The 26,647-nt window shown below is 35.9% G+C and overlaps 1 pseudogene; it reads left to right on the top strand.

Annotated features, from left to right (window-relative positions):
• The first annotated feature begins 1,299 nt into the window (after positions 1-1,299).
• On the top strand, positions 1,300-25,574 carry LOC127904288 (glucan endo-1,3-beta-glucosidase 7-like; annotated as a pseudogene).
• Positions 25,575-26,647: the final 1,073 nt, after the last annotated feature.

Here is a 26,647-nt window from a genome sequence, read left to right as displayed (position 1 = left end):
CCTAATACCGCCTCTAGTAAAATTTCTAGGAATAGATGTTGCGAAATTAATAAAACCCTGAACCCCATTACAATAATCCATCCTCCGCAATCCTTGGGGTGAATCTCGATACATCCATGAACGATCATCCATGATTTATATCGAACCTCTATAAAATTATGATGACATAATGTATTAATTAACTAAGTTAGGTAAATAAACTTGCAAAAATATTACTTTGCCTCGAGATTATCCAACAAACCAATCACAACTTCTCATAAATATTAAATATTAAATATTCATTATCATTTATCAACGTCCATACAAATTAAAATATATAAATTTACAGAAATTACCACTCCGCAATACCATTGACAAAACTTTAAACGGACCCATTAAGTAAGCTATTAATTATTTCAAAACAGCACATGTAATTCGGTAGTTCCATAAAGTTTTAACAGTTTACAAAAAAATACAATCTTACAAAATCTAAAACAAACCATAACAGGTATAGAATTATACATTCATATACTACAAGTTTGTTTGAGAAATAACAATAAAACATGTACATTTACATTTACTAACAAAATACATATACTAAAAAAACGATAAAATTGACATTTAATTAAATGTTAAAATTTAAAAAGAAAGAATTACTTACAAAAATTGATAAAATCCTTCGGTAAATCAGAACACGGATGCTGTGACCACAAAACTTCAAGAAATATAACTTGTTGTGCTGATATGAGGAAGATTTTTTTTTGGGGGGGAGGGGGGGCTAGTTGTTTGCAGATGGGGAGAGTTGGGATTAGGAAGAAGAAGGAGAAATAGGGGACGAGAGAGTCGGCAGAGCTGACATATATTAACTTTTACCAACGGTTTCACCGATGGAATATCCGTCGGTGATTACGTCGGTGATTCTGACGGAAACATAGACACGTCACCGTACGGATCTGCCATTTCAAATCCCTCGGTGAGTCCATCGGCAATTTAAACGGCGAACCGGTCACGTCACTGTACGAGTTGTCGTTTTGAATCCGTCGGAAAAAAATAACCCGCCAAAACCTCCACGTCAGCGACCCGCCTTTTTTTTAATTCGGAAACTTTTCCGTCCGTAATTCTGTCGGTAAGTACCGACGGAAAATTTCCGTCGGTAATTACCGACTGAATTACAGACGGAAAAGGGTCCATCGGTAGTTACCGACTGAATTATAGACGGAAAAGTTTCCGTCGGTAATTTCGACCTCAAATTACCGACATAAATATTCCGTCGGTAAATCCGTTGGTATTTAGCGAATTTCTGGTAGTGCAAAACTAGCAATGGATTCAAAAAGCAATAAGTCATCAATCTCTGATTATTGTTTTAACCCCAACGGTCAGACTAAATATCATAGAGTTGTGTACAATATATCTGAAAATCAAAATGATCCAACGGTTGGATCTTCCTAGATCTGAATAAAACCGAGCTAACCTGAAAATAAACGAGCTACTGTTCAACATAAACGAAACCTGCCCTGCAGGTGTATTTCCTTTTGTTTTCCAGACAATTTTTGATGATGATTTCTATCCAACGGATTGTGTTCCTTCCAATCCCTCCAGTCAGTTAGTATAGGAGTGTGAGAAGAACAATATATCAAAACCTCAGCATGATCCAACGGTGGGTTCCAGGTATATGGCCACCGAAGCATTATTGGTTTCTCCAAATTCTACACTTCTCTCTCCAGCCGAATTTTCTCTATTGTGTCTCACCTTTTTTTTTTTAATTGGTGGCCTCTTTGCAGTTTTATAGGCACCTTTTCCCCTAATTACAATTTTGTCCCTCATTTATGTCTTTATGTATTTTATTTTATTTTTCATGTAAACTATCTGGTTTATTTCTGCTTAAATCATTAGTCTTTATCGAACTCCGATTAGGATGAGATCTTTAACCAAGGTAGGAAAACATATTAATAAACTTCATGCAAAATTGCATCCCGATCCGACGATTGGATTGAGAGCTCTGCTTCCTAATGTAAAATTGGTTAGTTCATGACTTTTTCGTCAACGATTCAAATTTTCTTGTTCAATCTTCACATAAAATCATATCAATTTACCTTCTAAACCTTTAAGGTCATTTTATTATTTTGGAATATATTCATTTTAGAAATTCCACCTTTATTTATTTATCGGGCTTATTACCTTTTCAAAATAACGTCACTGATTTTTAATCGGTGCTTGCACCTTCAGTCCTACCCTTTTCATTGCACTATCCTTTATTATAATGTATTCTTTATTACCTCCCTTATTTCTTAGAAACATTTGGTCATTTTTCTCATTATTTTATCCATCAAAACACGTTACCAATTTCTCTGTCCTTAAGTCCTATTATTTGATGTAGGTCATCCCTTCTATTATATATCATCATTTATCTATTATTTCTAATCTTGGTTTCCATCACTCATTGAAATCATATCACTTTCAGTATTACGTTTACATGAGGGTTTGCACATCTGCATATTTAAATTATAAATTTTCAGGGTTTCACAAAAAGTGACCCCAAAAAGTTGTGAGGTATTTGTGAGAGGGTAAAAGAGGTGTTTTCTCCTATTAATAGATCCAAACCCTTCAACACCTCTCACAGTTGCATCCAAATCCTTGACTTCCATGACATCATGAGTTACAATTTTCTCAAGAATCAACTGCGCAGTTCTATCGCCAACCTTCCATTTCTAAAGAATTTACCTTAACTGAGCTGTCTTCATTTCAGCTATGAAAACAAAAAATGTTGGTGTTCTGTTTTGTCGTTTAAAAATTGATGTTTGATCATCTGCTTTAAATTTTGCTGCTTTCTGTGCAGACTCGCAAGCATTCATCGGTATAAACTATGGCCAAGTTGCGGACAACCTTCCACCACCATCATCCACCGCAAAGCTTCTTCAATCCACTTCAATCCAAAAGGTCCGATTATATGGATCGGACCCCGCCATAATCAAAGCCTTAGCCAACACTGGAATTGGAATTGTTATCGGCACTGCAAATGGCGACATTCCAGGACTAGCCTCTGATCCCAATTTCGCCAAGAGCTGGATCAACACAAACGTGCTTCCCTTCTATCCAGCTAGCAATATCATCCTCATCACTGTTGGCAACGAGGTCATGACTTCCAATGACCAGAATCTAATGAACAAGCTCTTACCAGCCATGCAAAATGTACAGAATACTCTAAATGATGAATCGCTCGGGGGTAAAATTAAGGTCTCCACAATTCATTCGATGGGAGTGCTTAAGCAGTCTGAGCCACCTTCTTCTGGAAGCTTTGATCCAAGTTATGGGGATCTGATGAAGGGCTTGTTGGAGTTTAATAGTGCGAATGGTTCGCCTTTCGCAATCAATCCCTACCCTTACTATGCCTACAGAAGCGATACAACGCCTGAGACTCTTGCTTTTTGCCTTTTCCAGCCGAATGCAGGACGAATGGATGGAAACACTAAGATCAAATACATGAACATGTTCGATGCTCAGGTGAGAGTAAATCAAATTGCAAGGCGTAAATTTTGTATCAATAGATGATCGAATAAAAATGCTACTGACAAGTGGTTTAATCAATTGCAGGTGGATGCAGTTTATTCTGCACTGAATTCTATGGGATTTAAGAATGTTGAGATTGTGGTGGCTGAGACTGGATGGCCATATAAAGGAGATGACAACGAAGTAGGGCCAAGCATTGACAATGCCAAGGCTTACAATGGCAATTTGATTGCACACCTTCGATCGTTGGTGGGCACTCCACTCATGCCAGGAGAATCAGTGGATACATACCTCTTTGCATTTTATGACGAAGACTTGATCAAACCTGGACCTGGTTCTGAGCGATCATCTGGACTTTTCAAGACTGGTGTCACCATGGTTTATGATGTTGGACTCTCTACAAGTAGCCAGGTAAGAACAAAATTTATGTGCATTTCATTGGTATTTCGAGTTTTCAACAGCCAAGTGTTCTATTCCTGAGCTTTCCTTTGATTTGGCATTTAAATTTCTGTGTTCGGTTGGGAAGATGGGTTTTAAAATATCACTAAAAAACGCCAAATTGTACAAATAAAAAAAGCCCCTTGAACTTAACTTCTGAACAAAAAAGATCCTGATTTTCTATCCTAAACATTATGATTTTTGGAATAGGCTTGTTCTGTTAGGAAATTAACATCTTTTTAATCGTTCTGTATGTCTCTATTAATAATAATAAAAAAAAATAAAAAGAAATATTCAATTTTTTAATCTAACATCTTTATCAACAATATTTGAAATACATGGAATCATCATTTTTACACAAATAAATCCAAAATATTCTTGCATATTGCACCTGCAACAACCCATTTAATTTATTGAAACAGATCCAGGCACCAGCAGCAGCACCACAACCGCCACCAGCAGCAGCCGCCGCCACCACCACCACCAGCAACAATAACAGCAGCACGAGCACGAGCACGGGCACGGGCACGAGAGTAAATCAAATTGCAAGTGCGAAAATTTTGTATCAATAGATGATCTAATAAAAATGCTACTAACAAGTGGTTTAATCAATTGCAGGTGGATGCAGTTTATTCTGCACTGAATTCTATGGGATTTAAGAATGTTGAGATTGTGGTGGCTGAGACTGGATGGCCATTTAAAGGAGATGACAACGACGTAGGGCCAAGCATTGAGAATGCCAAGGCTTACAATGGCAATTTGATTGCACACCTTCGATCGATGGTGGGCACTCCACTCATGCCAGGAAAATAAGTGGATACATACCTCTTTGCTCTTTATAACGAAGACTTGAAACCTGGACCTGGTTCTGAGCGATCATTTGGACTTTTCAAGACTGATCTCACCATGGTTTATGATTTTGGACTCTCTACAAGTAGCCAGGTAAGAACAAAATTTACGTGCATTTCATTGGTATTTCGAGTTTTCAACAGCCAAGTGTTCTGCTATTCCTGAGCTTTCCTTTGATTTGGCATTTAAATTTAAATTTATGTGTTTGGATGGGAAGATGGGTTTTAAAACATCACTACGCATTTTGTTTGTTAACATCTTTTGAATCGCTCTCTATGTCTCTATTAATAATAATAATAATAAAAAAAGATAGAAAGAAATATTCAATTTTTTAATCTAACATCTTTATCAACAATATTTGAAATACATGGAATCATTATTTTTAGACAAATAAATCGAAAATATTCTTGCATATTTCACCTACAAAAGCCCATTTAATTTATTAAAGCAGACTCAGTCACTAGTAGCAACACCAGAACCGCTACTTGAAGCAGCCATCAACACAAACACCAACACCGGTACAACCAACAATAACAGCAGCATGAGCACAAGCACAAGCACGAGCACGGGCACGGGCACGAGCACGAGCTCGAGCTCAAACAACATCAGTATCAGCAGCGGCAGCAACAAAGTATATTTAATTAGGATTTTCAATTTAGGTTTGTTGTATGGGTTTATGGGACTTTTTTTTTATTTACCTTTTCTTTTATGACTTGCAAACTTAGAATAAGTTGTAAATAGACGATGAAGAAGGGTTAAGGTTTTTCTCTCTATTTTATAAGTTTCTTTGTCGAATCTATTGTTTAGGAGTAAATTGAAAAGATAATTGGAAAATCAGTTCAGGGATATTTGCTAGTTGAGTATTATTATTAATTTTTTTTTAAAAAAAACAATTTAGCCAAAGAGAAAAGAAAGGAAAAGTTAAGTGTATGAGCAAGCTCCATTTCCACTTTTACATGGTGCGCTCAATTCCCAATCTAATGGGACGAGGAAAGCTGTTGCGTATTCGACATTGTGATTTCTTTATATATTTTATATCTGAACCAATTGGCTCATTTGGTAGAAATTTGATTATCAGATATCCCAACACTTCTCACAGTTGCATCCAAATCCTTGACTTCCATGACATCAGGAGTTACACTTTTCTCAAGAATCAACTGCGCAATTCTATCGCCAACCTTTGACTCGAAATCAACATTAGAGTGATAACCCCAACAGGGCCTCTGTAATCAGCATCTATGACACCAGCACCCCCGATCGGGGTTCTAAAACAATAAAACTTAATTTTAGAAACAAAACCAAACCATCTGTGAACATAAATTTAAAGTACGAAGTGAGATTTACCAATACAAGCATAAGTTCTTTTGGGTATAGCATATTAGAGAATAATATAAATCGTATCTTATGACCTCATATAAAAGCTTAAGTTATTGGGTTAAGATGGTTCTTCAACATGGTATTAGAGCCTTGATTAAGTTGAGGGCTTTTCCTCTAGCTGGAACCTGTCACTGAGGCACTGCGCAACACTAGAAACAAAAACCCATGAATTTGCTAATAATCCTGCATCCTTCAAAAAACAAAAACACTAAAATAGGGTTTTGCTTAATACCTGGAGAGATCATAGCCAGCGGTAAGCAGAGAGCACCTAGAGGGCAAAACAACGCTTTCAGAGAGCTTTTTCACTTTCATGAGAGATGATGGGATTGGAGCAGCTTCGTGGACACCATTTTGTTAGAGCTTGGGGATTTTATGAGAAGGCTCTTTGATTTCAAGGCTGTTGTTTCGTAATTCTGCTTGGGGCATTTTGAGGACTTGAGGGTTTGGATGATAACAAAATGGGAGTTGAGAAGATGAGAAATGGGAGAGATTTTAGGGATTAAGTAGAGAGAGACTAGCCCACGACAGGGATTTCCAATTGATTTCCAAAATGGGAGGGCTCTTTTCTAGTTTTTCAAAGCAGTAAAATGAATTATTTAACCCAGCAAAAAAAAAAATAGAATTGGTATTTTCTTTTTGTTTCTTAGAATATAGTAAAAGATTATCTTCACCCCTAGAAAAAGACAAAACAAAAAGACATACATTTATGGGTATTTTCTGTAAACCCCCAAAACATAAATGCATGAGATTTAGTAAATAGAGAAGAACCCATTGCTAAAAGACAAGAGCTCTAACTTGAAGTAAGAAACACATATAAGTGAATAAGGAGAAATTGAGATCAAATGTGGTAAAGACAAAAGAGTGAGGGGACTAAACTGAAAATATATAAACAAATGAGGAACAAAAGCAAAAAAAGAAGAAAGAAACATGTTAGCCTTTAGAAGAATCATAGGGTTGATGGCAGAATAGAGAGGAGGGGAAAAGGAAGAGATATTCTTCTCTTCAGCACTTTATTCCAAAGAACAAGTGGAGAAAATCATATGCAAACAAACACATGAGAGAAAATAAGAGGTTTGAGTGAAGATTAAAGCATTAAAAGCAAAACAAATTGAGGAAAAGGAAGAGAGGAGGCTAGGGCAGTAGAGGAGGAGTGGAAAGTGACAAATAAAATATGAGGGAGAAGAGGTTTTTGGGAGTAGAAAACACAACTAGGATAAACCTGAAACCTTCCTAGAACAATTTCTAATACATTGGGTAAGTGTTGTACAAAAGTTTTAACTCTTAAATTAGGGTTTTTGAGGATTTTTCTGGGGTAGATAGAAGTAAGAATAAAGTGTGAAATGGAGGCAAAGAAGAATGTTTGACAATGTTAGAAATCATTGAAGAACAAAATGGGTGAGGGAAGGTCGAAGCCTTCGGCCAGACATGAAGGAGATGAGGGGGGGTCACTTTTAATGTTGAATTATGTATTGCATGTTAAAATAAACAAGTATGGATCATATAAGAGGTTATGATGTGTTGAAACATGAACATGTAAACAAATTTATGTGTGCATGCTCTTATGAAGCTAACTTTGAATTTATAAAATCTTAAAAATAATCATTGCTGGGAAATATCTTGTGTTGTATACCAAGGATGTTAGAAAGATATAAGAAATGCATGAAAGTAATTGTTTATGTGTTGGGCATGCAAATCGGAATACTAGATATTAATGTTGTTAGTTAATTTGTGACAACAAATTTTTTAACAAACACACTAGTTCATGTATATAAATTTTTTATTTTCACTCTTTATTGACACTAAACATTTAACTAAAATAAATCCAATTAGACACTTTATTGTGTAAAATAAAAGAATATACTTATTCGAATAAAAATAAAGTTCAAATACCCAACTTTAAAAATCAATAAGTTCAAACACTTAAAAATCATATTGTACCTTTAAACTATCCGGTATATGATTTGGAGCTGGCAATTGTGGTGTTTACTTAAAAATAATCATTGCTGGGAAATATCTTGTGTTGTATACCAAGGATGTTAGAAAGATATAAGAAATGCATGAAAGTAATTGTTTATGTGTTGGGCATGCAAATCGGAATACTAGATATTAATGTTGTTAGTTAATTTGTGACAAGAAATTTTTTAACAAACACACTAGTTCATGTATATAAATTTTTTATTTTCACTCTTTATTGACACTAAACATTTAACTAAAATAAATCCAATTAGACATTTTATCGTGTAAAATAAAAGAATATACTTATTCGAATAAAAATAAAGTTCAAATACCCAACTTTAAAAATCAATAAGTTCAAACACTTAAAAATCATATTGTACCTTTAAACTATCCGGTATATGATTTGGAGCTGGCAGTTGTGGTGTTTACTTTGAGGATAAGGAGACATTATCTATACGGGGTACATGTACAAATTTTTACAGATTACAAAAATTTAAAATATTTGATGTCACAAAAAGAATTGAATATGCGATAGAGAAGATAGATGGAGCAGATCAAAGATTATGATTGTATTATTGACTATCACCCAGGAAAAGCAAATGTGGTGGCAGATGCTCCGAGTTGGAAGAATAAAGCTTTTATTGGTGGTTTACTAGTGCAAGGTGATAGAGAACTCTTGGAACTAGGTGGGCTAAATGTGCATTTGGATGTGACTTTAGGAGGAATATTACTGGCAACGTTAGTGCTACAATCTAACATGAGAGAAAAGATTTGAAAAGCTCAAGGTGAAGATCCTGAAGTGATGAAAAAAATGAATAATGTAAAAGTCGGCCAAGACACTTTATTTCAAGTGTCAAATGATGGCTCATAATGATGAGAAAAAGAATATATTTACCTAATGATAAGGTTTTAAAAGGTGAAGTCTTAAAAGAAGCTCATGAGTCTAAATTGGTGATTCATCCAGGGAGCATGAAAATGTATAGAGATTTGAAGGAGAGTTACTGGTGCCCAAAAATGAAGAGGGAGATAGCAAAATACGTGGCCAAGTGTGCTATATGTCAGCAGGTGAAAGTAGAGCATCAATGACCGATTGGAGAATTACAATCTCTTCCGGTTCCATAATGGAAATGGGAGAATATCACTATGGATTTTGTATCTAGGTTACCAAGAAGTAGGAAAGGACATGATGCCATATGAGTGATCGTGGATAGACTGACAAAGTCTTCTTTGTTTTTGCCTATGAAGATGGGGGATTCGGTTGAAAAACTAGCTCAATTATATATTAAAGAGGTGGTGAGATTGCATGGTGTACCAGTTTCTATAGTTTCCGATAGGGATCCTTGGTTTACATCAAGGTTATGGCCAAGTATACAACGGGCTTTGGGTACCATATTGAATCTAAGCACAACTTTTCATCCACAAACTGATGGGCAATTTGAAAGGAAAATTTAGATTTTGAAAGATTTTTTGCGGTCTTGTATTCTAGAGTTTGGAGGTCAATGGGAGGATCACTTGTTATTAGTAGAATTTACTTATAATAATAGTTATCAATCTACTATTGACATGACACCATATGAAGCATTGTATGGAATAAGATGTCAAACTACAGTATGTTGGGATGAAGTTGGGGAAAGAAAATTATTGCGACTTGAACTGGTGAAGATCACGGTTGATAAGGTGAAGGTGATAAAGGAAAGGATGAAAGAAGTTCAAGACCGACAAAAGAGTTATGCAGATAATTGACGGAGACCTCTAGAGTTTCAAATTGGATATATGGTATTTTAAAAATTTTCTCCATGGAAGCATGTGATTTGGTTTGGAATGAAAGGCAAATTAGCACCTAGGTATATCAGGCCATATAAGATTATAGAAAGAATTGGGACGGTTGCCTATCAAATACTGTTCCACCACATTTAGATAGGATACACAATGTGTTTCATGTTTCGATATTGCGAAAAACAGACTAGATCCTGCACAAATTTTGCCACAAATTTTGATGGAATACGGGAAGATTTAACTATGGAGGTACAACCTATGCAAATGATGGACCGAAGTATAAAGGAATTACGAAATAAAAAGGTGTCGTTAGGAAAAGTATTGTGGAGAAACTCTCAAATAAAAGAAGAAACCTGGGAGAGAGAGTCAGAAATGAAGAAGAAATATCCTGGATTATTTTATTGCATAGGTACGAATTTAAATTTCGAGGAAAAAAGTTTTTTTTAGGAGGGGAGAAAGTAAACCCTCTGGGTGAAAAATCATAAATTGACTAGTTTTATGCAAAACAAAACAAAAATTCATAACTCTCAATCAGATTATCAGAAAATTCTGAAAATTTGCATGGAGCCTTCTAATATGATACCTTAGCTTGGGTTAAAATTTCATAATTTTTAGAGAAATTCGGAAATTTGACGAAAAATTACAATTTGATCTATTTTACGTTATTAGATGTTATTTTCAATCCGACCATCAAATTGAGTTAAAATTTTACACAGGACCTTAAAATATATTGAATAAAATCTGGTTAAAATTTTAGGATGAACGGAGCTTGGTAGTGCTAGCAAAAAAAATAAGGACCATCAAATAAAAGCAAAAAGATTCATTAAGGGTAACATGGTTATTTGCCATTAAAAAATAAAACAAATCAGCTCTCCTTTCTTTTATAAGATGCCGATTGGGTAGAAGCAGAATGTGAGAAGAAAGAATAGAAAAAAACATGAGAGAAAGAGAGAAAAGTAAGGAAAAAATAAGAAAATTGAAAGAATAACCTTGTTAACTTGCAAAGTTCAACTTATAAAATACTAATCTAAGGAAGAATCAAGTGAAGGAAGGAGGATTGAGAGAGGGAATTTGGCTAACTTTGGGAGAGAAGAAAAATAGGAAGAAAGTCAATTGGTAAGCATGAGAAGTTTGGATTTAATGTTTGATTTAGATGTTTTTAAGCTTACTTGATTGAGTTAGGAAGTAATTTCATGGAATTTTTCTTTAATTTCCCTTAAATCCTTGATTCTTGAACTTAGGGTTCTTATGGAAATTTGGGGGAATTAGGAGGGGAAGGAAAAATGATGAAGTTGAAGTGGAAGAATGAAAACAAATTGAAATAACAAGTAAATGAAGACAAATTTGGGGGAGGAAAAGGAACATCACATTTGGCCAAATGAAGTAAAAGTGGAAGAATGAGTTTTGATGTTAATGTTTAGAAAACTATGTTTAATCATGATATTTGAAATATGTAAGAAAGACTAAATGAAGAAATAGCATTGAAGTTGAGAAAAAATAAGTAAATTCAATTTAAAAGAGAAATGAACTAGTTAAAAGAAAGCATGAAGACAAGATGTTTAGATTGTGTTTGAATATAGTTCTTATATATGTTTAGATAAAATAAATAATATGATGTGAGGGCATAAAGAATAGAAGGATTATTTGATGGAGGAATTATGAACATAAAACAAGAAAAGCAGTAACTTGATTTAAATATGTGGTTGTATGTAAAATAATGATGTTATGTTTGAGAATGAATTTTTATTAGAACAAATTACAAATAAAAAATTACGTGCTTTGCGTTTCGGCACGTAAGAAAAATATTGGACTAATGATATAATGACATTTGATTGATTCAGGAGTTGTGTCTAGAGCTAATTATCAGACAGGAGGAGTTAGGTCATCATGAGCAAAAGGTAGATGATTCATCACCTTAATTTATAATTATTAGTTTTCTCTAAATACTATGTTGTGTATTTAATTGATGTTAAAAGAATGAAGCAAATGAATAAATTAAGTGATTATTACAAATGAGAATTATTGGTAATTTATGTGAAATTACCGGGATTATTATTTGGCTAGCAAAAGAGGATAGCCGGATGCTGGGTAATTCATATGAAATTACCGGATTGATTGGCTAACAAAAGAGGTTAGCGGATGCTGGGTAATTCATATGAAATTACCGGATTGATTTTGGCAACCAAAATGGGTTAGCTGGATTTCTTGGATAATTAAGAGAATTACTGGGTTTATTGGTTAACAAAGAGGTTAACCAGATATGGGGTAATTCGTATGAAATTACCAGATTGATTGGCTAACAAAAGAGGTTAGCGGATGCTGGGTAATTCATATGAAATTACCGGATTGATTTTGGCAACCAAAATGGGTTAGCTGGATTTCTTGGATAATTAAGAGAATTACTGGGTTTATTGGTTAACAAAGAGGTTAACCGGATATAGGGTAATTCATATGGAATTACCGGATTGATTAGCTAACAAAAGAGGTTAGCTAGATGATGGGTAATTCGGATGGAATTACCGGATTTATTGGTAACCGATGAAGGAAAACCAAATTTATGAGTAATTATATGAAAGTGTTAGAATTATTTGGTAATCGAGATGAGTTAGTTGGATATTTAAGTTTTAAAAAGATTATCTACATTAATTGATTGAAGTTAGAAGTATTGAATTTCAAAGGTTAAGAGTAAATAATTAATATTATATTAAGATATTGAGTAAATTGATTAATATGGTATTGTTGAAACAAGTACACCGCGAGGTGATGCAGATCGTTAGATGTAGGAATTTTCTGTTTATGAATTATCATTTTGGAATGTAATATTTATGTCTTTATTTTCTTTGAAAACCTTTGTGTTGTAAAAATCAAGTAGAAGATGCGTAGTATGTAATAGATGTATTACCTTTGTGTTGTAAAAATCAAGTAGAAGATGCGTAGTATGTAATAGATGTATTACCTTTGTGTTGGATGAATTATATAAATGTATAGTTGTTACTATGTCTAAATCATTTTCAAAATGATAAGATAGTTTATAATATAAGGTGGTAGAATACATTAGATGTTTTAAGACAATATGACTCTTAATCTTAATATTGTATTCATTTAGTCTAAATGCATATATGTAGTTAGTTAGCATTTATTACTTTTTAGTGATGAAATTGTTATCTTTCAAATTGTTTTAGTAATACTTTTATGTTGACTTATTAATTGATATTATGAGACTTGAATTTATTGATGAGTATAAGTATTGAGAGATTGTTTGATGAATGAGATGTGATCCAGGATGATTGGATCAAGATGGAAGTTGTAATGACATATAATAGAAGTGTTGTTGATAATTTGGTACCAACAAATATAGAGGAAACTCTCCCGGGTCATAGATTCAGCTAGGTTTAATATTTTTTTTTCTAAAGCTTATTTTTTACCGAACGATAAAATAATAAAGTTATTAAAAAATAAAACAAAAAATGCCAAAAAAAACCCTAACACGTGGGTCTTCAAGCTTAGGTGCGCGCATCAAGACCTAATTTTATTTTTTTATATATCTTTTTAAGGAGCAAATGACTTGTCATTCAACCCCCTTTATAAAAAATAATAATTAAATGACGCTCAAATTTCGACCACCATAGTGGTAGTTGAAAAATTATGGTAAAGTATTTTTTGACCTAAAAACTCATATTTCAACCCATTTTATCCTAAAAATACCTTGTAAACACCCTTAAAAACATCTAGAAATCAATTTATCAACCTAGGAAACCCAAAAAAGGTCCAAAAACACAATAAAACCGGGTAAAAAAAATTTATTCGACTTTGATCTGATTTTTTAGGAAATATTGAGGTTCTAAACAACCACAATCAAACTTCTCTCATTAAATGAAAGTCATTGACACCAAGATCAACCATTTTTGTTGTTGGAATTGGTGTAAACAACAAATTTCTCTCTCTACACTAAAATCTAATGACTCTTTCTCTCTTCTCACAAACCAAGGACTGAAAAATAAAAAAGAATAAAAAAATTGTATGAAAATTGAATTTTTGATAACTAAAGGAACTAAATTTTTATGAACTGAAAAGTAGGGGTGACCAAACTAAAATTTTTTGTTCAAAGCTAGAAGTCACCACCTATATTCCCTGCCTTTTCCATATCGGTCCTCTATCTTTTAATTTCACCATTTCTTAAAAATAAGAATTGATTAGGTTTCAATTTGAGCTCAAAATGATACAATTATGGGAAAAAAAGGTTTGAGGATCAAAATAAAAATCTAGAGAAAGTGAATTGTTCCGGTTCACAAAAAAGTGAGATACTGCATAATAAATGATGAACAGTTAAATGACTACTCCTTTTAGTTTATTTTTGTAATAATTAACGAACTTAGCCCAACTTTGTTGTAAATAAAAATAAAAATAATTTCTAACATAAAAATTCAGACTATTAAAGTTTTTTAGTTTTTTTAACACAATGTTTTTTAATTGTGAACTTAAAATTTGACGTGTATGTCTAATAAAATAATTGATAATTATATATACCAATAAATATTAAAAAAATTGTTAACAATAATCAAAGTCTAAATCAAGAAACTAAGAGATAAATACAAATTAAAAGATATGAGCTCGTGTCATGGAGAGCCATTAATATTTTTTATTTAATTATATGTCAACATTGCTCTTAAGAGAGTAATAATTTTAATTCTATTGAAACAATGTTTTTCCTTTTCTTTTAACAATAATTTTTAAAACACGATTTGACTTAAAACCATTCAAGACAACTTTGTTTAATTTTTTGAAAAAAACATTTAGAAGATGTTTTGAATCAACCTGCGTTAACCTAAGTTAACTCGTCAAACTCACGATCCGGGTCACATATCCAATTAGGTTTAATAACTATTTTTTAATATATTTTTTATTTAATTATGAAATAATAAAAATAAAGATGCACATGAGAACAACCAAATAAAATTTAAGCAAAACAAATACAATTCATGAAGGGTTGTACAAAAAGAGTGCTTACTATATTATAAAAAAATGTTATTATATCATTAAAAAACAAACAAAGAATTTAATGGTATTTGATAAAATAATATCCCAAATATATATTGAATTAATTTATTTTAATTGACATCGAAGACTCATTGTGTAGAGTCATTACCTGACCCAATTTCAAATTAAAGCGGGTTGAAGTTGATTTGATGTGACCTGTTTGATCTGGTCGACTCGGATTGACAAATCAAGAGAATGTTGTTTTAACTTTTTTCTTAAATATAGAGACAACAATATTTTGGATTGACCCAGGTCAACCCACCAAACCTATCACCTGGATCATGAGCTCGATTAGGTATAATAACTTTATTTTGTGAAATTTATTACTTATTTAATTATTTGATAATAAAAAAAAGAAGCACATAAAAGTAACATAATAAAAAAAATTTTAAAAATTACACGAGGTGCTTGTTTGAGACCATATAATGCTTTCTTGAGCTTACAAACATACATAGAGTCATGTGAAACACTAGAAGGGGGTGCCATATAAACTTCTTCTTGAAGATCTCCATTCAAGAAGGCATTTTTAACATCAAGTTTAGAGATATGTCACTGAAGAACCAAAGTTACAACAATAAGAGTACAAATAGTAGTCATTTTTGCAACTGGGACAAATATCTCCTCATAATCCATACCATATTGTTGAGAGTATCCTTTTGCAACCAACCTAGGTTTGTATCATTCAATAGACCCATCATAATTAGTCTTGATCTTATACACCTAACGACAACCAACAACACTCTTACCAGGAGGTAGAGGAATCAAATCCGAAGTATTTGTCTAATGCAAAGTAGTAAATTCCTCATCCATAGCTTGCTGCAAAAAAGGATTAAGAATTGCCTCCTTATAGAAAGGGCTCAGAGAGACAATGAACATAAGCTAAAAAAAGAAGTAAAGGATGAAGAATAACAAGAATAAGCAATTTTTAGTAGTTTTATGGACTTACAAACGTAGAGGTGGATCCACAATCTTAGACGAAGCTTGGGGGGTTGCAGATGAGAATGGAACTCCAGGTGTGTTGGAGAGTAAAGTGTCAGATTGTTAGTACCTACAGAATGATGAGTACAAATTGGTCGAACATGAGAAAGGTATCTGAGGTACTAGAAATATGAGATGATAAACTATCAGAATCCTCAAAACAAGGGATCTATACGAATAATATCAGATCTAGTCAAGTTATGAGTAGTGGATGGAATAGAAAAGAAAGGTATATGCTCGAGAAAGACAACATGACGAGATACATAAAGTTTCTAAGTTATTGGATCAAAACAACGATACACCTTTTTAACTTCACCATAACCCAGAAAGACACAAATAGCAGATTAAGAGGACAACTTGCTGCGTTTTGCATGAGGACGAAGAACAAAACAAGTACAAACAAAAACTCTAAAGGAGAAATAATAAGGGACATACCCATAAAAGTTTTTAAGAGAAAAACCTGAATTATGAGAAGATGAGATTGTATTAATCAAACTTACAGCAATAAGGACAACTTCGTCCTAAAACTCACTAGGAATAGAAATAGAGAACAAGAGAGAACGAGTAGTTTTGACTATGTGCCTATGTTTTCTTTCAGCAACACCATTTTGCTTAGGAGTATCTGCACGAAGTTTGGTGAATGGTTCCATCTAAGGCAAAGAACTCACATAATTTATTAGAGATATATTCCCCACCCAAATCACACCTAAAACATTTGATAACAACATAATGTTGAGTTTTGACAAGAGCTCGGAAGGCTGTATATATCACAAAGAAAACAACATAATGTTGAGTTTTGACAAGAGCTCGAAAGACTGTATATATCTCAAAGAATTTAAAATGATGTTTCATTAAATAAATCCAACAATAACGAGTATGATCATTAATAAAAGAAACATAATATTGAGACCCTTCTTTTGTAGCAATAGGAGAAGGCCTCCATACAATGTTCGGCCCCATACTAGCCCTGTTAGGCTTGTTTCTCTTTTGAGAGAGAGAGAACGAGAGAGAGTGTGGTGCTGTCGGAGCTACATCTACTCCGTCCACCATTGGATTGTTCTCATTTCTGACTATGTTGTTCCTTCCAACCTTCTCTCAACATTGACCGAACGGATTTGTTATCCAATCAACGCGGTAAGAGATATTGATCTCGCAATATTTCTACTATTCTGCATTTTCAGTTCTGGAACTATGGAGAAGTGGTGAAGTTGCAGCATAGTGAATGGATTTTCTTCATGATTTCTCTTATGGCTATCATAGACATGAAGGCCTTCGCCATATGTGAAGATTAAATCACAGTTCTTTGGAAAAAGTTTCATTTTTTCTTGCTAGTTTCAGAGTGGTTTGTCGTAGCTTGATCTCTTTTGTTCACTGTTGGATCGTTAACATTTTTGAGTATGTTGTTCTTCGGAACCTACTCTACATCTTGACCGAACGGATCATTGTTATAATCAGTGTGCTGGGAGATATTGGCCTCGTAATTCTGTAATTTTCTGCATCTTGTTGTTTATGAGTTAGGTTGCTGTTATTTCTGAGTTTAGGTTGCTTCTTGGACTCAGTTTATCTTTTTAGAATTTTGTTCTCTCTAGTATTTGTATGCTACCATAATGTCTCTATGTTCTTCTGTGGAAAATGTTCCAATGGTTAGCTCTAACATTGAACAACACAATCAAGTTAAGTCTGGACATACATTAAGATTAGAATTGCAAGATATGTTGAATAGCCATGGGATGAGGATTTCTCAATTTCAAGCTGATTCTGATGTTAGTATAGAGAACCACTCTACTGTCCAAGCTTCTACTGTTGTTCCAGAAATGAACCATGTGTTGGGTTCTAAAGTTGATGAGGTGAAGGTAGGGTCTCATCAACAAGAACAACTAAAACCTAGACCCAAATTGAATTTTTTAACTGCTTTGAAGGGTTCTAATGTTGATGACAATGAGGGTAGCAAGACCCTTGGCATTAATTCAGTCCGTAATCTGCACTTTGCTCCCCCTATAATGACGGATGGTCGTGTGACAGTAGCTCCTCCACTTGATGTGTTTGAAGATGGCTGCGAATTTTGGAAATCCACCCTAGTTGGTCATTTTGTGGGGCAGAAATTACCGTATCCCGTGGTTAATTCTATTGCCAAAAGAATATGGAGCTCCTACGGTCTATCAGAAGTTTTGTCTTCGGATAATGGTTTCTTCATCTTCAATTTTGATTCTGTTGATCATGCCACTAATGTGCTGGAAAGAGCCCTATGGCACATGGCCAACAGGCCTTTGGTGCTTAAACATTGGCAGCCGAACATGCAATTTTTGAAAGATGATTTGGCTAGAGTTCCGGTATGGGTTCGGCTGTATAATGTCCCTCTCGAGTATTGGACTATTAAGGGGTTGAGTGGTGTAGCGAGTGCTATTGGAGTCCCCCTTCATGCGGATCATACAACATTGTTGCGTAAAAGGCTTAGTTACGCAAGAGTTTGCGTTGAGATAGATGCTTCGAAGACGTTGGTTAAGGAATATGATCTTCGCTGTCCAAATGGGTTATTCATAACAATTTCAGCTGAGTACGAATGGATACCGTCGAAGTGCAGTAATTGCAATGTCTTTGGACACACCACAGCGCTATGTGCTACTAATAACATTGATAATCTTAAAGTGGTGGCAGAGGGTAAGAGGAATCTAGGAGCTATGAACTCTAAATCTGCGGATAACAAGCAGAATCAGTTTCAGTGGCAGGTAGTTGGTAAACGAAACAAGGGTTCTGTGAGTGGGGAGAATGCTCCCTTGGCATCTAAAGTGGGTAATTGTAATGAGAATGGTTGTTCAACATCTGGTATACATATGTCTGATTGTAAGATGATTGATCATGCGGCATCAGATGTGCACAATGCTGCTTGTCATAAAGATGAAAATCCTTCCTCTCCTCTTGTCTTGAAGAGTTTATGAGAAGACATGAAACAGGAGCAAGGGGCTGCAAGTACTGCTTTAGATCAAGATATGGACGCAATGGGAGGTGATACAGATGGGGAACAAACCGATAAGGAGTCAACATCAACGATCCTGACAACCCCTCAAACCCTGAATTCCACCAAAAGGGAAACTGTTAATCAGTTAGCTATTAAGGCTAGAGACTCTCTAGAGAAAAAGAAAACGGGTTCAAAAGCCTCTTCAAAGAAGCATAAGAAATCTGGCTCCTCTCCAGGAGGCACGTCAAGGTAATCTTTGTGTTGCTGTTTGTACTCCTCTCTATTTTCCTATGATTATTGGATGTTGGAATATTAGAGGTTTGAATGATCCTATAAAGCATTCAGAATTGCGTCGGCTCATCCATCAAAAGAGGATAGCTCTTTTTGGTCTGGTTGAAACTCGAGTTAAAGACAAGAATAAAGATAATGTTTCTCAACTTCTACTGCGTTCTTGGTCCTTCTTGTATAATTATGATTTCTCTTGTCGTGGGCGTATTTGGGTTTGTTGGAATGCTGATACGGTGAAGGTGGATGTTTTTGGAATGTCAGACCAGGCTATTCATGTTTCTGTACTATATTAGCTACCAATATCAGTTTCAATACTTCAATTATTTATGGAGACAATAATGCTTCCTTACGTGAGGCATTATGGTCTGATATTGTGAGTCGTAGTGATGGATGGGAGTCAACCCCGTGGATTCTTATGGGTGACTTTAATGCTATCCGCAACCAGTCGGACAGGTTAGGAGGGTCTACTACGTGGGCTGGTACTATGGACAGATTGGATACATGTATTCGAGAAGCGAAAGTAGATGATCTTCGGTATTCAGGTATGCATTATACTTGGTCGAACCAATGTCCTGATAATCTGATTATGCGGAAAACTAGATAGAGTGCTTGTCAATGAGAAGTGGAATCTGAACTTTCCATTATCGGAAGCGAGATTTTTGCCTTCGGGTATGTCAGACCATTCTCCTATGGTGGTAAAGGTTATTGGCAATGATCAGAACATAAAGAAACCATTCAGATTCTTCGATATGTGGATGGATCATGACGATTTCATGCCCTTGGTGAGGAAGGTATGGGATCAGAATTCGGGGGGTTGTCCAATGTATCAGCTGTGTTGCAAACTAAGAAAGCTAAAGTAGGAATTGAAACTTTTCAATATGGCTCACTTCTCCAACATTTTCAGATAGAGTGAAAGATGCAAAAAATAAAATGGATAAGGCTCAACAGGCTCTGCATACAGCGCATGAGAATCCAATTTTGTGCATGCGAGAAAGGGATGTTGTTCATAAATACGCTTCTACCGTCAGGGCTGAAGAGAGTTTTTTCAAACAGAAAGCAAGGATACAATGGCTTAGCTTGGGGGATCAGAATACTAGCTACTTTCACAAATCAGTAAATGGAAGACAAAATAGAAATAAGCTTCTATCACTTACAAGGGAGGATGTAGAGGTTGTCGAAGGACACGAGGCAGTCAAATCAGAAGTAATTGCATACTTCCATCGTGTGTTAGGAGTTGATCAGATGCCTAGGGTTCTGAACGAGGAAGTGATGGAATTGGCAATTAACTTGAAACTGTCTTCAACGCAACAGCATGTACTCGCACAAGATGTAACAAGGGAGGAGATTAAGCATGCTATGTTTAGTTTGAAGAACAACAAAGCCCCTGGTCCGGATGGCTTTAACGCAGGTTTCTTCAAAAGAATGTGGCACATAGTTGGGGAAGATGTAATCAACGCTGTTAGATCCTTCTTTCAGACTCGTAGAATGCTTAAAGAAATGAATGCTACATCCATTTCTCTTATTCCTAAAGTTGCTAATCCTACAAGGTTCACAGATTTTCGTCCTATATCTTGCTGCAATACAGTGTACAAATGCATCGCTAAGATTCTAGCTGGGAGAATCAAAGTTGTTTTGCCATCTTTAGTTGGTCCATATCAGACTGCTTTTATCTCAGGACAGAGAATCAGTGATAACATTCTTTTGTCTCAGGAACTAATGAAAGGCTATCATAAATCTACGGGACCTGCTCGTTGTGCTATGAAAGTTGATCTGATGAAGGCTTATGACTCGGTGCGGTGGGATTTCATTGACGCTATGTTAATAAAAATGGGATTCCCTAGAACAGTCATTGATTGGATCATGGTTTGTGTTACATCATGTCAATTCTCTATCAACGTCAATGGTGAGCCTGCAGGTTACTTTCAAGGGGGAAGAGGGCTGAGACAAGGGGATCCATTGTCCCCATATTTGTTTGTCCTATGTATGGAAATCCTTTCGGGGCTATTCTGCAAGATGAGTGCAAACCAAGAATTCAAGTTCCACTGGAGATGCAAGAAGGACAAAATTTCTCATCTTTGTTTTGCTAATGACTTGATGATTTTTAGCAACGGGGATGTAAACTCAATTCGTATGATTAGAACTGTGCTCACAAAGTTTCAAGATTTATCAGGTCTGTATCCAAATCCAAACAAAAGTTACATCTTCTTGAGCGGTGTGTTAAATGCTGAGAGGGAACAAATTATTCATATTCTTGGGTTTAGAGAGGGGGAGCTCCCTATGAAATATTTGGGAGTACCTCTTCTCTCGTCCAGACTCAAGGCTATTTATTGTAAGGGCCTCGTGGATCGAATCACCTCTAAAGTTCGACATTGGACTTGTAGAACACTCTCGTATGCAGGACAGGTACAACTGATTAATTCAGTCTTATTTTCCATACAGGTCTATTGGGCATCTCTCTTTCTCTTACCTGGGCAAGTAATTAAAAATGTGGAGCAAATTATGAAATCCTTTCTTTGGTCAGGTTCAGATATGAGAAGTAATGGGGCTAAAGTGGCTTGGGATCAGGTATGCCTTCCAAAAAAGGAGGGGAGGCTAGGAATAAAAAGGATAACAGAATGGAACAAGATTGCTTTGTTGAAACACATTTGGAACCTGTGCAATGACTCAGATGGCTCAATATGGTCTACTTGGATCAGATCCAATCTGTTGCGAGGTAGGAATTTCTGGACAATCAAGACGCCACAGAATTGCTCTTGGGCTTTGGGAAAGATTCTAAAGCTCAGATCCTTAGCATGGCCGAAGATGAAGTACATCATAGGAGATGGAATGATAACCTCTCTATGGTTTGATAATTGGCATCCTCACAGCCCACTCGCGGATTCTTACAGGGAAAGATTCATCTATGATTCAGGTATGGCCAAGAACGCGAAGGTGAATGTGCTAATTCAGAACTCAGAATGGAAAACTCCTACCACCCAAGCTATTGGCTGGCACCCCATTATTGAAGCCCTTCCTTCCAATTCTAATCCTAAGATGGGGCAAAAGGATGAGATAGTTTGGTTGGATTCGCCAAATCACAGATTCTCGGTCAAAGTAGCTTGGGAACAACTAAGACGTCATCGTCAGATGGTTGAATGGCATGACATTGTGTGGTTCAAGAATGTTGTTCCAAGACATTCATTTCTTCTATGGATGGCTGTCCAACAGAAACTCACAACTCAAGATAAACTTCATCGGTTTGGTATACATGGTCCCAATAGATGCTCACTCTGTCTCTGCAACAATGAGGATCACAACCACTTATTCTTTGAATGCTCCTATACTAAAGCGATCTAGTGGGATGTTTGTGACAGATGCGACATCCCAAGAATGACAAAAGGCTGGAATGAATGGATTCGATGGGCCATTGTCTCTTGGCATGGCAAGAGTTTCGTCAATTTTTCTCGTAAACTGAGTTTTGCAGCTACAGTGTATCATGTATGGCAAGAACGGAATGCAAGGATCTTTGCTGGAATGTCTAGAACTCCGAATTTGGTCCTTAATCAAATCGAATGTATCATTCGTGATAAGCTTGATTTGATGAGGAATGTCGTACCAACAAATGAAAACACAAGGATCCAACGAGCTTGGAGGGTGAATACCATAGATTCTTAATCTGTTAGTTAGCTGGTTGTATTGGTTTCCCTAACGAATCTAGTGAGGTTTCAGTTTTACGGTCGGTGGCTAGCCTGTAGCCATATGTTGTTTTATGTTTCTGTTATCATTGTAAATCTGGGGTATGCCCCTTATAATGTTTGTATCTTCTTCTTTTAATACATACGTCAACTTACCAAAAAAAAAGAGAAGGCCTCCATACTTCATGTCGCACGTGCCTGCGCGGCATCGATGTCGATTTTTGTTTGTTAATTGCTTGTTCTTGAGCAGTCGCCACCTAGTATTTAGTTCAAGGTCACTAGGAAACCCGGGTGTACTGGTCTTGAAACACCAAAAAAGAGAGAGAAGTAAAGCCGAAATGACTCCAGCATCGCTGCTGATTTCATAAATCGGCAACAACAGAGTTTTTGGCTGCCGATTTCTGATTCGGCAACGGCACAATTGGCTGTTGATTTCTGAATTGACAGCGGCACAGTTTGGCTATCAATTTATGAATTGGCAATGACGCAATGCTCATTGTCGATTTCTGAATCGACAGTGAAACTGTAAAACTTAACAAAAAATTATGTTGGACCGGCCTACCCTAGGGGAGAATGGGAATAGAAACCAACCCAAGGATAACCAAAGGGGGATAAGGAAAACCTTGGTCCAACGTCCAAACACCCCTTTGCATTTAAGAGGGGTATAAATGCAGCAAGGAGAGAGAAAGGGGCACTCTTTCCAAAACAGGCTGCATGCTCTTACCTTTTTTGTCTCCCCAAAAATCTACCTGCAACAGCTGCATACCCAGCTTCATACACCACCTTTGAATGCTAGAGAAGAAGGGTGACCAAGGGAAAGATAGAAGTGGTCGAAGCCATGGAAGGAGAAGGAGTCTAGACCCCTTCCCCATAACCGGCCAACAGCTGTGACTGCAACAATAACCACCCTCTCCAAGAAGAAGACCCACCTACACTAGCTGCATGTTCCATGCCTGAGTGTTTGAAGAAGAAGAGAGCTAGGGAGTTTCATTGATGACTGAAACCATGAGAGGAGAGGCAGTGTGATAGACCCGCTATACAACAGAGATGGAAGAGAAGGAAAAATCAAGATTGAGGAAAGAACCATGTCACCAAAACCTTTTCTAAAGTTGTAAAAAATGTGAGGTAAGAGAAGTATTCTTCCTTGGCTTGTTGTGGCCTCACGATTTCAGAACAAGGAGGGAGTGAAAACCCCAAAGTAGAAGGTACTAGTTGTGTAACTTGTTGTTCGGCACTCTCCTATGAACTCGTGATGATAACGAGACTAGAATAGGAATGTGAATTTATGAGTATGTTAATATGATGTAATGTAAACCTATGAGTATAAAAATGAAATATTATGGGCATGTATATTGAGAATATGTTTAATAGAAATGTTGATTTACGTTATCCTATGTGGATTGTGCCTTGTTAATGAATGAAATGCAATTATAAATTTGCAGAATGATATGGTGAAAAACATCCAGAACCGGACAAAAAAAAATTCCATCGACTCTGGCTCTGAAAAAGCCGGGTCGTTAGTGGTCTTGTCAGAGATTCACGGGTAACGGACTGGTTGTGGCTAGGGAAGGTATTAACACCCCTAGCACACCCTACCTGAGGTAAGCTGTTTTGCGATTTGATGTGGTTTAGAAGTTTTGATAATTTTTCTTGTCACTAGCCTATTAAAAAGAGAAGAAAAGTTCTTCTTAGTAAGGAGATCCTTATCTTATCAGGTAAAGAAAATCTAACGTCAATAAAAAAAACGAACAACTTTTTTTAATATCAGAAATACGTCTTACGTATAAGATTGCAATCCTTGACCGTGTGCAAATCAAAACATAAATTTTTTTTTATCTTTTCGATTTTATAATTCAAAAACATACATAAAAGAAAGTAAAAACACACACATCCCTTTTTAATATAATATACTCACACACACCCTCATTTTCATTTTACAAAATATCAAAATAAATCAAACAACAGTAATCTAAATATACACATCAACGTCTGAACATTAAAAAAAAGACCCTCGGGAACAGTGCTAGTAGGTTTCTAGACACAGGAACAGTGATGACGTGTCTTCTCCACACGTCACCGCCATTGGCGACACGTGGGTTCATGCACCACTGCGAGGAAAAAGGCAGGAGACTGTGGGATCTGGAGCGGCTTCCTCCCTTCTTCCCTTCCTCGCTGGCGATGCCCTGCAAAACACCCAAAAAAACAACAAGCAATTGATTTTAGTTTTTTCTTTCTTAGTTTTTCAGGTCTGCTTCTCTCCTTTTCTCCTTTTTCAGACCTGTTTCACTACAGATTTGTTCTTTGGGTTTCGTAGTCTTCTCCTCTACTTCAGGTAACTAGCAATAAGGAGGAGAAACGACCGAGAGGGGGATGTCATTGTTAGGGAAAGGGACAACGGTGGATCTGTAGGCGCCCGAAGGTTGGTGTCGCTTGAGAGGTTTCGGCGGAGGCTGGTCTATGCTGATAAGGGGTAGATCTGTTGTGGTCGACGGTAAGAGAAGAAATGGGGATCTGTGGGTTGCTGGATCTCTGGTAAGGACGACGCTATTGTTGCTGATGGTGAAGACCGATTGAGAGGGGGAAGGTGGGGTGTGTGGCTGGTTTATGGGAGAAGGAAGGAGCACTCTCTCTCTTTCTGGTTTTTGTCAAAAGGAACAGGAAATAAGGGGGTTGTTGGGCTGAAGGTTGAAGATGAGAAGAAAATGGGGGGAACAATGATGGCTAGCTTGGCAAAGGGAGAGGGTTTCTTTCGACGATGATTGTAGGAGGAGAAAAGTGAGGGAGATCGGGTCTTGGTTGAAAGTCGGGAAGATTAGCAGAGGGAGAGAGAGATCTCTTGTTTTTTCAAAAGGAGGGGGGGCCAGCCTCTGTGGAACAAGGAAAGGGACGCTTGCGACTGTGGCTTGGAGAGAAAATTTAGATTTAGGGTTTTCTATGGTTGCTCAAAATTTTTCTGTTTCAAAATTCCCCTTCCTTTTGTGTATTTTGAAGACTCCTATTTATAGGCAAAAATGTTGCTAAGTCCCCAAACTTGGTCCCTCAATTTGTTTCTTTTTTTTTTTGTAAATTTGATTTTTCTTATTTTTTTGTATTTTGATTTTTTTTTAAAACGAGCAGTATCAACATCGACTCAATGAGAAAAATCAATGATTTTAAAAACAACACGTTAAAAGTCAAACATGTTCAAAAAGACCTTTGAAAATTTAAATTCTTTTTTAGACGACGTTGAAAATGTTAAAAACGATGCAAATATATCAAGAATAAATTTTTTTGGGTTTTCCTTTTTTTTTGTTGCTATTTTTGGATTTTTCAAAACTTATCAAAAATATGGGTAAAAATTAGGTAGCAACAGATGCCCCCTCTTTACAATGCTTACGAAGCAAGACTCAATGTTTTGCATAGTAAGCTTTGTAAAGAAAACTTATCTTCCTAACTCGCTGAATGATCTACTCATCTAAAGACTTTGCTTTTTTTTTTTTTCCTTCTATTTTCTTTACTTTATCTTTTTTACTTCCTTTCTTTCTTCTTTTTTTTTCTCTTTTTTTTTGTTAGGTTAACCTGAGATCCCATCTGGCGATCTTCTTTAACTAGAACCAAATAAAATGGTCTTCTTGACGGCATGATATTAACTTTTTTTTTCTTTTGAGAATTTCCTAATGGTAAGGTTCTTCTCACTTTTCTTCCAATGCTAAGTTAATGTTGGTGGCTCGATTAACCTGAGGTCCCATCTGGCAACTCCTTTAACCAAAGCTAAAATCTGTGTTGCGGTTGGGTTAATCTGAGATCTCATCTGGCGATCCTCTTTAACCAAAATCAAAATTCTATGTGCAAC

This window comes from Populus trichocarpa, chromosome 14, assembly GCF_000002775.5.
Source record: "Populus trichocarpa isolate Nisqually-1 chromosome 14, P.trichocarpa_v4.1, whole genome shotgun sequence".
NCBI classification, from domain to species: Eukaryota; Viridiplantae; Streptophyta; class Magnoliopsida; order Malpighiales; family Salicaceae; genus Populus; species Populus trichocarpa.
Note: the sequence above shows the minus strand (reverse complement) of the source record. Positions and strands in the feature narration are given on the sequence as shown.